This window comes from Clytia hemisphaerica, unplaced genomic scaffold (genome assembly GCF_902728285.1).
Source record: "Clytia hemisphaerica strain Z4C2 unplaced genomic scaffold, Clytia hemisphaerica genome assembly, whole genome shotgun sequence".
Classification (NCBI taxonomy): domain Eukaryota; kingdom Metazoa; phylum Cnidaria; class Hydrozoa; order Leptothecata; family Clytiidae; genus Clytia; species Clytia hemisphaerica.
This window is the reverse complement of record NW_027103621.1, coordinates 845,680-858,585: the sequence shown is the minus strand read 5'-3', so window position 1 is coordinate 858,585 and position 12,906 is coordinate 845,680. Positions and strand designations below refer to the sequence as shown.

The 12,906-nt window shown below is 33.7% G+C and overlaps 1 protein-coding gene across 3 annotated transcripts in view; it reads right to left on the bottom strand.

The window, feature by feature from the left end:
* Window positions 1-3,838, bottom strand: part of LOC136802371 (uncharacterized) — a 37,421-nt gene extending 33,583 nt beyond the window's left edge. For 2 of the 3 annotated variants that reach the window (XM_067059100.1, XM_067059102.1), the window contains exons 1-2: window positions 3,601-3,838; window positions 2,203-2,538 (exon numbers count right to left, since the gene is read on the bottom strand). The gene's annotated coding sequence lies outside the window, so the exon portion shown is untranslated. The remainder of the gene's footprint in view (window positions 1-2,202; window positions 2,539-3,600) is intronic. The other variant, XM_067059101.1, reaches the window with a different exon arrangement.
* Between the last annotated feature and the right edge of the window lie 9,068 nt (window positions 3,839-12,906).

The window sequence follows — 12,906 nt, the reverse complement described above, 5'->3', positions numbered from 1 at the left end:
CACCGTTCTTTATATAAGAATAGACAAATTTTATGCCTATTTTTAGTAATGCAGGATTTGTTAGATAAACCCTCTCTCAGTCTCAGTTGTTCTTTTTTAAGCCTCGAATCGATGTTACATTTAACTTAAACATTGTAGCTCTATTTGTATCAACGAGATATATGGTTGATGGTGTATTTCCTCCATTATACTATGCACCCAAAAGCTAGAGACAAATCGCCTACGATGGATACAAAACCACTTGTTTCCGACATAAGTTGTGAGACCCGCGTGGTTTTCATACAAATGCCGGATTGAAGTAGTATTTCCTATTCAACGTTCGAAGAAATGGCAAGATTATGTATCTACGTTTTTCGGAGAGACGGTTAGATTAAATGACTGAGGACAGAATATCACCGCCCTCGATTTTGCGAGTCGAAACTATGGGGTAATTTCAAATTGCTTCAACAAATCTCGAAAGTGAAATTACATAAAATGGCTACTGTAGTGTTCCCTGAGAAAACAAATGCATTCAATCCCAGATAGGTTTGGGAGCCAAGCTCATGAAAATCAGTAAAATTCATGTGGTTATTCAGATTTTTTATTATCATGCTAAATTTTAATTTTTTGATAATTTCATTTTTAGCAGTTTACATTAAAAAACCCTATTTTAAAATTAGGGTGTTATTGATTTTTAAAAATCAATCAATCACTCATCAAAATCACTCCAATTTCGTTAATTGATACTTCCCTATCGGCGTTTTTTATGTTTATTCTTCTCATATTTTTCACAAATATTAATAATTTTTTCTTTTCCTATAATATTTTTTTTTCATTAAATGTATTATCACATAAATAAATCGCGATTTAAAAAATTCACATTTTCAAATAGTTTTTAATTTGACTTGACTATAAGAATATAGTTATAGATAAAACTATTTGTACTGGTTAAATTTAACTTTTTCTTCAGAAAAATAAACTTTCCACTAGTTTCCATATAATATTAAACTCTTTTTAGAAGAATATCGAATTTTTTTGAAGCCTTTATAAGTGTTCTTAGCATTTTGGGATATAAGCCTAAAGATGTTCTTAAAGCGTTCTTATTTTCAGCATTATAGGACTATTTTGGTCTAATCTTTATCCAAGAAAATAGTATGTTCAAGATTCTACAAAGTCTTAAAATGTTCTTAAAATTTCTCCAAAACTATATGTCCATGCAATTGTTATATTTATTGTTGTTATATTGAAAAAAACGTGTGTCTCATTGAAAATTGAATTGAAAATTTGAATTACAGGGTTTTTTTATAAGAATAGTGCACTTTGGCTGAGGGTGAGCATTATTCTTATTCTTCTATTGTTCTAAACAATAGGCCTATTGTTCAACTCCGAAATCTCACCCTGATATTCTAATAGAAACGTGTATGAGGTTGAAATACCCTTTTTTCTATAAAACCCAGTAAATCTTTTTGCTGAGGCTCGGTTGTTTTTAGTATTATAGCACTTTGAACCCCAAATTGTTCTTATCCTGTTCTTATTTCTGTTGAGGTATTCTAGGCTTCATACCTGGTTTTACTACTTTGACTCTTGATTTGTTTCAAATTCACAATTTCAGGCTCAGTCTCATTCTTAAATTGTTCTTATTTACAATTAATTAAGATTTTGAGCTTCATTGATGATGTGGCTCAAATCTGAGCTCAAATCTCCTTTGTTAATTGGAGTGGGTACCAAAAGGAGAAACTTTTTCTTGAGGGATGCCAAGAAGGGCGATCTGACGCCTTCAGCATTAAAATGAGCAAAACACATGCTAACACATAGAATGTGTACCTCCCTAAAAGATTTCTGCCATATTTTGCTTTTTGAAGGTGGGGGCTAACGTTTTTAAAAGGGAGCTATTTCCTCAGCCCCCCTGGAAATGCTGGGGGCTGTACCCCTCTGCATTCTATGTAACACACGTTCACTTTTTTAAGGCAATTGTATAACAGACCTTTTACAAATCAGGAATGAATAGTGAACACATTAAAAACTTAAGCTGACTCCTGTATCAAAACAAAAACAATATGAAGAAAAAATAATTTAGAATACACTAACTAATTATAAATTAGTGTGTCATTGTTTTAATGTTGGAGTCTTTAATTATTCAACATGACATCGCAAATAGCAAAAGGTCTGTTAAAAACACTCAAAAATTTAAGAAAAAAAACAACAAATAAAAAATGATCTTACCAATTATCCACATCTTGACACAATATTTCATCTTCTTAAGCAACATCATCTTGATATTGGGGCTTAGAGCCAGCAGATCATTTTGATGGAAGTTGTTGGAATGTTTACAAGGTTCTTGACAGAAAATCCTTTGTTTGACTGTCAATGATGACAGTGCCATTATCAATTTGTTAGATCTGACATATTGATATTTGTAAGTGCACTTTATAGTTTTGATTTCCATCAAAGAATCATGTATTCTGGTTTTCACGCTATTAGATGCTGTTTTTAGAGCTTTATGGCTAGCCTGACAGTTCTTTCTTTGATGAATTTCCTCTTTGTCATCAGTTTGTCAAACTTTTTGATATTAGATAATAAAAAAAAGTTTTAAAGGTATATAATAGGTAAAATAAATTCATTTTTTATTTTTTAGCCTAAAACAGACCTTGAAAGGAAATCAAATCAATTCAGGCATATTGTGATTGTAATACTAGAATTTCACAAAATACTGTGAAAATCAAGATAAAACCAGTCTCTTCCACTCGATACAATCGATAATATTTCCAATCAATGACTAATTGATAACCAGACAATGGATTGGCTATCAATTGATTCTGATAATGGAATAGAAAATTGATAATCAGGATTAAAAGGGAGGCTAAATTGCTTATTGATTGATCGATTACCATAGGTTGGTCTAAGGCCACAATTACAAATAACTTGTGTTCGCGCGTTGTTTTTAGGCAAAAAAAATAGTTGGTCAGTCGGTCAGCGTAAGGAGAGTCGGAAAAATGAGTTGGGTAGAAATCAAATCTATTGGAAATTGAAAAAAAACGACCCACTGCTTTCTGTGTTCATGTAGACAGTCCATTAACACAGTCCTTGGATTTCATGATACGGCCTTCTTTTTTTTAAATACAGTATCTCTGTTTTTATGACTAGAGAGATAACGACTCCTATCAATGGATACCCCTTAAAACCTACAAAGTAGGTATGTAGTAGGTAGAGTAGGTAAAAATATTGTATAATTCACTTTTTTACAATTTTTAATTCAATTATCGTAAAGTGTCGTAAAATTCAAAATTATTGAAGATTTTATCAAAAATCCCTTCAAAAAATCATGTTTTTTTGGACCTAGAGATTACACAAATGAATTTAAGGTCATAAAACCTATACTTTTTAGGTACCCATACTTATGCTATGGTAGGTACAAAAAAATCATTCCTCAAAGTTCTATTTCAAAGCTCATTTATGGTAGTGGCTAATTAAGTCTGAAATTCGACTTTCTCAAAACATGGTCATATTGCATACCAAAATATCACATATTTGATGGATTTGGAAAAACATTAATATCATACATCAAAAATGAAGTGAATAAAGGTTTTCACCCTTCAAAGCCGTTTTTTGACAAATACTTACTTCAGTATACTTCAGTTTGATTTGATGATATTCATCTGTCCAGCTCGTTGAGCCCAACACGTGTAATTTGATCGAAAAGAGCATTTGATTCAGCCAATCTTGTTTGTCGCGACGTAGTGTGAGGTCCGTCGGGTATAGAGCACAGAATATATCGAGTCGTTTCTTGGGGCCTATTTGTTTCACTTACTATAAATGCTGTAACTGCTACTGCCAAAAATGCATGCAACATACCATGAAAACTTTGAAAATGATAGTAAATATAGCAAGTTTCTGTTGTCTACCATCTTGGTATTGTGGTCGGGCTTACTACTCAAGATTTTCAGAAGAATGTCCGTGAATTATAAGTTGGGAAGTAAAACCATACCTTCAACTTCGCAACAAGGGTCACGTGACGTTAATAATGTAAACAAATATGGTTTGGATAATTTATGCGAGAAAAAAAATAAATACTTTGTGGTGGGGCAAGTGGTGAGAAGTTGCATCGGATTGTGAAGTCGCTTTGCGTGGTGGTAGAATAAATAAATATTGAATTAAGAATAATGAGTTTTAAAACATTGTCAGAATTTTGTTGTCAAACAATTGATGCTACAGCAATTGAAGAACCAAGAGTTCCGAAGTTAATTTTCCCAAAAAAATATGTTCAACCGTTTACTGAAGAAGAACACAACATCAAAGACATCAAAAGCAAAACTAAGCCAAAATTCAAACCTCCAAAAAAGTCGACACCAAAGAATAAGCAGGCAGAGGCAAGTTTTAAGATCTAGTGATTCGCTGTTTTTTTTTAGTAATGAATAGTGATTTTTTTCATTTTAAGGCTTTTTTATGTGATTGTATTTTTAAGTTATAGCTCCTAAAAAAATCCTTGCCATGAAATTTTTTTTAATTTTTTTATCAGAAATTTTAAGAAGAGCGGGAATCCATGAAAACTTACAATTACGCTTTCTCTTTAGACACTGGATAACACGACGGACAAGAAGACCAATTTGAAGTCAAGAAAGAGAAACATCAAAGATGCCTCGATTAAACAGGTACATACACTCTTTTTTATAAGAACCAGAAAATTAATCTGTATGTGTAATGTTGTCATTGGCCGTCCTAAAAAATGAAATAGGAAAGTTTTCGTTTATAGTTGATCTTTTCTTTTCTAAAATTGAAGATATTTCAGATGTTTCCTAGTTCTTTCCACCAGGAACTCCCTACCTTAATGTATGCATGGTACCAGCTGAGAGGGCAAGTTTGCTTAATTGTCAGAAAAGTACGGTATTACTAAATTGAACATACCTCCAGGATTATTTTGAATAAATACAGGGTCTGTCCCTATTTGAAGCAGAAGTTTTTCGAACGTACTACGACCCATACGAAAAAGCATCCTGAATTGAAAGTCGTTGTACCGTGGTACTTGTAACAGGACAAAGTTTTCTGGTCTCTCAAATCTAGTTCGAGTGGTTGTTGCGACCGCCAATACATGGCTCATTGCCTCGAGCTCATTCATACTTGAATTGTTGGACTGTAATAATAACGCTGCCATTTCCTCCTCATCATTGTCGTCCATAACAAAGGTCAATAGGTGAATTAATTCTTGTCTAGACGCCATTTAAAAACCAAAGGCAGCAATCAATCAAGATAACCAAGAACACCAAAAATTGGAAAATCGCAAAGGCAAGAAGAAGGTCAACAACTTTCGTTTTTAGTTTGTTTACATTTTAAGCTACCATTTTTTACATAATTTATGCCGTGACGATATGACGTCATTAAGCCAATACGAGGCCGAAAAAACATTGGCGCTATATTATGCGTGCAAAATTTACTACAGATGCAATGAACAAATCAAGAAAATTCAACTGCTTGGAAAGACTGTGGTACTTGCATTTTTTACTGGTTTATTTTTTAAAGGAAATAGTACTGAGAGCACATTATTTTACAAGAAATGCAACAACTTTAGACAGAAAGAATCAGGAATTGAGGCACTTACAGTAAATATAGTAAAAATAGTGATGAAACAAATAGGCCCTTGAATGAATCTTTTGAACAGCCAGTGATATTTCGTATGTCAGAGGGAATACTGTTGAAGAGTTTTGGACCCTGTACAGCTAAGCTCTCACAAATAAATTTGCGAAAGCTACTTTGTTCGATTGTTCGTAGTTGGCATTTTCGACCATGACGGCTTGTAGTTGAAGACGAGACACCACCTTTTACAGTGCTGTTTCCTTCAGTGTGGCTGAAATTTTGTACTATACCCTCTAGTATCGACAAAATATAAATAATTCTGTATCTCTCCCTCCTCCTTTGCAGAGAATATATTTTCAAAATTCTCAATTGTTCCCAATAATCGAAAGCACTAAGGCCTTTGATTTTATTGAAGAAGTTCTTTTGTACGGATTCAATCTGTTCAATTTGGTGGATGCTGTTTGGTGACCAAAGCTGAGAACAGTAGTCGAGGTGAGGGAAAACTAAGAATTTCCATAACGTTATCATAATATCACTGCTTCTGTTGTCGAATGTTCTCAACAAGAAATGTCCTTAGCTTTTGCTATCATTTTATTGATGTGATCTGTAAATGAGCAGTCACTACTCATCCACACTCCAAGATCTTTGACAGAGTTTTTGTTTTCAATTACAGTTTTGTTGTTAGTGAAATAGGTTGATAAACTTTTTGATTCAGTATCTTTACCGTATTTTAAATGTTCGAATTTACAACTATTTAGTTTCATGTTATTGTTCTCAGTCCAATCATAAACTATGTTGAGATCATGTTGCAACTTGAACGTGTCAATTATTCCTTGGATTTCTTTAAGCATTCTAGTATCGTCAGCAAAGCTTGCAAGGATTGAATACCTGATAAATTATCATCAATATCAGAAATCATCAGAAGAAACAAAATTGGCCCAAGTACTGTTCCTTGAGGTTTTCCTGGTATGACAGGGACACTGACGGATTTGAAGCCATTTAAAACAACAGATTGTTTTCTGCCTTTCAAAAACGATTCAATCCATCGCAATAGCTTTCCTTTGATCCCGAGCTGAGACAATTTATGTAGCAAAATTGCATGATCAACTTTGTCGAATTCCTTACTGAAGTCCAAATAGATTGTGTCGACATTAATACCTCTCTCAAGGTATGATAGTAATTGTATCATAATGTTCAAGGAGTTGACTCAAACAAGATCTACCTTGTCGAAAGCCATGTTGGGAGTCATTAAAAATGTTATTCTCTTCTACCGGGTGCACCAAAAAAAAGTATACAGGTATGTCGACATATTGTGAGCTTCAGGATTTAAATTTTTTGTTCATTCTTTTTTTTATCGTATAGAGGATGCTTTAACTTAAATTTTGAGCTATCATATATTAAATTTGAAAAAGTAGTTTGAAAGTTATTTTAAAAAAACTGAGTTTTTTTGGGATGAGCCGGAGTTTTTACAAGATACTTCACTAATTGGTCATTTGAAGTGATAGAGATGACGAGTTCTTTAGAAAAAGTAACAAAATTGTTTTATTACTGGTTAACGACCAACCAAATCAAATAAGAGCTTGTAAAAACTCCAGCTTGTCCCGTTTTTTTCCATGTCGAAATTTCAAAAAATCATTAAAAACAGCAATCACGCTATAAATAAGACAAAATGTAAAAAAACACAATTTTATTGTTTTTTTTTATTCTTTCTTTTCTTATTTATATTTCCCCGCAACAGTTTCTCCATCTTATTTGCACGTCATGAACATTCCCAAAACAAGCAAACTCAATACAGACCCAAGTTCTTTGAGCAACTAGTCGAGGAATGGTGATTTATTTTTTAAAAGTTTTTCTCACATACCACACACATAACATCAAAACCACTCTTGGAGATTTCCAAAACTTTTTTTCAGCTTTTTCAAAAATATTATCCTACATGGGAATAGCTTGTTTTACCATATTCTCAAATTCCATAACAAGTTTTGATGAACACAGTTGCATTTTTTGGTATTTTTATGTGCAAAGAAGATAAGTGTCAAGAGAAAAGTTTGCTCGCTGTTTTTGATGATTTTTTGAAATTTCGACATTAAAAAAAAGTCAGTTTTTTTAAAATAATTTTCGAACTACCTTTTCAAACCTAATGTATGATAGCTCAAAATTCAAATTAAAGCATCCTCTATACAATTAAAAAAGAATGAACAAAAAAATTAAATCCTGAAGCTCAATCTTGATGGATGACCGTGAGATGAGTCATCTGGTTGTCGATAAATAACAGATATCAACATGTTTAATTTCTTGGAGTGAACAATTAGCAGTTCATTCACACCGTTTGAATACTGCAACACTGGTTTAAAGGTTGAACTTATGTCGTTTCTAATGTATAGTGCTACTCCTCCACTAAACAGGCGCAATTGCATTATGGGTATGGAATCCTGAAAAATACAAAATATTGTTTTGGGAATGGATTTCTAGCAAGTATTTGATCAATTGAATCACGGTTCAGCACCTGAATTGCAATTTTACAGTTTCAGTAAGTTGTGAGCAAGGGATCAATGTTTGTAGGTTACTTACTTGTGTTACTTGTGTAGTTGTTTGAGCATCCTGCTTCAGGTAAGGTTCTTGGTGAACCACGCCTCCGTGTGATCAATCTGTCGAGAGAAAAATAATCTCAGCAGATATTTTTCATGTCAATTATTGAATTTGAATTAGCTCTCCTGCACCCAGTATATCCATGGATCTGGGGTTCATCTGGGATAGACTTAAGGTGTGTGTCCAGGGCTCTTTTGAATTTATCGATAGAAATATTTTTGAGGTTTCTGATGCTCTTTGGCATAGCATTAAAATGTTTTGCACCTTGCACTGCAAGTGTGCTGTCTCTAAATTTTGATGTTTGGTTCTTTGGAATTGACAGTGTACACATCCGGCCCAGCCGGGGGTTTTCAGTGGTTTTGATACCATTTACAGTAGGTACAATCTTTTCCATCACCTTCAAGACATACATTCTTCTATAGCGTTCTCTTCGCCTTTGAAGTGAGTAAATTTTTGTCTGTTTTAGACACTCCCAATAATTGTTTGGGGTGCCATTTATCTTTCATAAGAAGGACTTTTGAATATCTTCAAGTCTCTGAATGAGACCAACTGCATTTGGGCTCCACAGAACGGAGCAATATTCTAATATTGGTATCACCAATGATTTATATAGTACGATCATACAATTTAAAGATCGTGAAGAAAAAGTTCTCAGGATCCAAGATGTTAAGTTTTTAGCCTTTTCGATTACTGCAGTAATTTGCTTCTGAAATGTCTTTCACAACATCATTGTTTTCAATCTCAACACCAGACGGTGATGTATAGCTTGTTTGAGTCTTGATCTCATGGTTCTTTCCATAGCGCAAGAGTTCAAATTTTATATCATTTAGCTTAGCTTCATATTGTTGTCATCCGTCCATTTATATATTCTATCAAGATCGTTTTGAAGTAGGACAGGTTTTAAGGTGTATTAGTGTAGGTTTTAAGGTGTAATTTGATTTTAACGTACAGTTTTGAAAATATTTACCAATGATCTAATTTTAGCGTTAGTAACTTTTCAGTGAATCACTGTTCAAAATTTGAGACCAAAAGGACTATTTTATAAAAAGTTGTTCAAGAAAACCATTTTGTAGGTTTTAAGGGGTAAATCGCTAAAATTGCATTTTTTCACAAAGCAATAAAATTTTTCTTAGCAGCTTTTACAAAATACCATAGCCAGGGAAGAAATTCATAGGTAGCCTAGACTCACCAGAAAAAGTTTCAGCCCTTACTGTTTTCTCTATCAGGATATAGGGGGTACCTTTTTTTGTTGTAGGTTTTAGGGGTATCCACTGGTATAGGAAAGGGTCGGATATTATCTTGGTTATGTTTTGAAATTTAATTCTTCTGTAAAACAATGAAATGTGTGATTGAAGTAAAGATGGTGGGTGAAGCGAAGGATGGAATTGGATAAAATTCCAACAAGTTTACAACTTTCCAACTCAAAATAGTCGGAAAATTAGGAGTCGGTCGGACAATGCGAACACAAGTTATATTTGTGATTGTGGCCTATAATGTCGAAACCCCACCCTCTTCAAATTTCAACACCTTTTTTATTTAAGAGTTGGGAATAATAGGAGGGTCCAAATCGCTGGTTGAAACTATATTTCTTTGCTTAGCCATCAGAGAGAAGAAAATCTTTTGTTTATCAGCGATTCCAACCTTTCTTGGTATTATTCACATCTTTTATAAGCAACCATGTGCTTATAAAAATTGAAAGTTCCGACTTTGGGCCCCTTGGCTAAACCCGACTTTTCTTAAATTTTGGGAAGCTTAGGCTTTCAAGAGTCAAGAAATTGGATTTAGCTGTTTTTACGACCCTTCTTTTTTTTTTGGGGGGGGGGCTGGAATTAAAGTTTGTGATTTACAACTCTTCATAGCATAATTCTGAACGTGCAAAAAGGTGCATTCTTTTTGCTATCTCAGTGAAAAACCCTTATTCAATATTCGACACTCTAAAATCTTTTGTTTTTGAACAAAAGTGACGTCGAAAAAAAAGACTTCTAGATTGTAAATTTAATAATAATAATAAAGCTTTACAGGTTTGCAGGCCACCGTGAAGACACATGGGCCTCTATAAACCGTTCGTACTTTTTACAATGATCTTTTTTAAATAGAGTTTTTTTCGCGGGCTCCCCCGGACTTTCCATTTTGTGTTGTCTTCCTTGATTTTAGCATTCATTTTTTCGGCTTCCTTACACCATTCTTTGATTATTTGTCTTTCATTTTTGGTCAAATCCTCTGTCACTCGGTAAGGAAAGCGTTTTTCTTTTGTTATTGCTTGCAACACTGTGTTCTTGTCCTCTTCGTTCGTAAATGTGACTTTAATTGGTCGGTATCTCGCTTTATCTTCTCTTTCTTTCGTAAATTTCCTGATCCGCTGCGTCTCGGTAATCTTTATATTCCTCAGATGGAGCCGCTGACCAATAATTTTATCATGGATAAATTCTTCGTCCTCGATTTTTGTTTCTTCTTCAGTTTCATCTGTCGATTCATCAATCCCATGAAAAATTAGGTTGCGTGCTGTAGATCGAATCAGCCGCTCCTCCTGTTTTTCTTTTCGAATCGCATCTCCAATGTTTTTCTCGATGTGTTTGGATGTGATTTTAGCGTAGCTCATTGGTGGTCTTTTCTCTTCTTTCTTTTCGATGATGCTTTCAATCTTCTTTTCAAGCGTGGTTATTCTGGTGTCCATAGTTTCTTTCATTTCGTTGACCATAACATTGACGTAGCAATAAGCAAAAAGCTCGTCCCAGCTGTTGAAAAAACTACTTAAAGCACTATAGCTCTCACCCAACAAAATTGTGGATTTTAAAAATTAGATATTCAGAATCTATTAAAAATTTCGCTTTCAATGATATATAACATCATGGGGTTTTGTGAATGTGTTGGAAAGATATTGGTTCTTGAAAGGTCAATAAATGGCCCATTTTGGCTTAAAATTTGATGAAACAATGAAAATCACAAATATGAATAATGTATTATTCTCATCGAATTTCAACATATTGCCATCAAAACAATTATTAAATATTTCCCAAGGCATGTATTTTCGAAGATCAAAAATCATATACTGAAAAATTAGCACTGTTTAAAAAATATGGACCTTTTTGGAAAAAAATGAGAATGAAACATTTTCGAAAAAAAATCTGTTAGTATTTTTCCCTTGTCTATTTCTAAGGTATGACTAAGTCTAAAATTAAATTTTAGCAGCTAAATATTACCAGATGACTTGTTTGAACATGTCATATATAAACATCAAGTTGATTGATGAACAAGTTTTGGAGAAAAGATAATTTTAAAACGCCAACCTGGATTTTCCGTCACGGCGCAACGCAAACTTTAAAGTACACTAAAAAATTACCTTGGTGTTTTAGAGTGAATTCTTTTAGTGATTCTCAACAGTCCTATAAGTCTAATATTGTAAACATTTAAAAACTGAAAAAATTCTGCTTTGTTCAATTTTATTTAGAAATTATGATTTTCCGTCACGGCGCAACAGAATTTTAGACCCCAAAAAAACTCCATTGGACATCTGAAATGATTTAATTTCTTCAGTAACTTCAAAATTATCAATATTTAAAAACATTTGGTAAGGTAAACTACTTTGTAGCCTTTATATGCTCATTATGTTCATACATAATCAGACATAATGAACCTGCTGGAAAATTGCTCACCTGGACCCCCGAAGAAGATCGACGTGTTGGTAGACCGAACATCACCCTGCGACAAATCCTTGAAGATGACACTGGACTCAGTGGCAAAGACCTCGTTACAGCCATGTCCGATCGTGAAAAATGGAGAAAAGACTTTGTATACTTCACCTAACGGATGCATCAAGTACAAGTAATATGCTCATTTTGTAAAAATCTTAATTTTTGTGAGCTTTCCAGGGATTTTAGCCTGGAAATCGGGAATCTGGTCATAACTTTTCAATGGAGCATGTTCCTGCTCTGATTTTTTCACATATTGCTCATGAAATGATATTCTTTATGTCTAAATAAAATTTTTTGACATTTTGAAAACTTCATTTTTTGCCATTTTTCAGATTTTTTGGGACGAGCTTTTTGCTTATTGCTACGTCTTGTGCTTTCAAATGGTTTATTTCTTCGTCCTGCCTTTTCATTATATTCTCACAGGCTTTGATTTCGTTTTTGAATCCTTCAATTTTTGATGTTTCATTTGAATTATACCTTTCCATTACCTGTGGCGCGATTTTGGTACAGTTTTGACACTGGAAACTTCTTGATTTGTATGACAAGCATATCTGGATCTGGTAAAGTGGCAGTTCTGTACAAAGATAATGGACTAAACGGTGGCACTTCCTGCATTGTAGGGTATCTTTTAGTGCGTTTTCTTCATTTATGATGCACTTTGACAGGCTGCAAAAGTCGTTTATTGATGGTGATTTTTGATTATTTTCTTGAATTTTTTCCGCCATCTTTGTGCATTTTTCAGACGACAACCGTTCAGTTTTGTATTTGACGTCAACAATTTATTTTATAGATTCGGACTATTATACTGTCGGACCAGAAAGTGTCGGACTAGTGACATGCTGACGACCCCCCTGCTGCATGCCTGGACTGGAATCAATCGATTGGTTTATCGATTGTTTGTGGGAAGGGAAGGAAGAGAGTCTGGATTAAAATACACTCAATGTCAGAAAGCCTATTTCAAATTTAAATTCAAACACTTACATTAAATTTACCTGATCTGCTGATGGTTCTGGTTTTATTTGAATATTTGTCGTACCTGGTAATTGCAAGTTCCATGCTTTTGATTTAACTTTCTCAT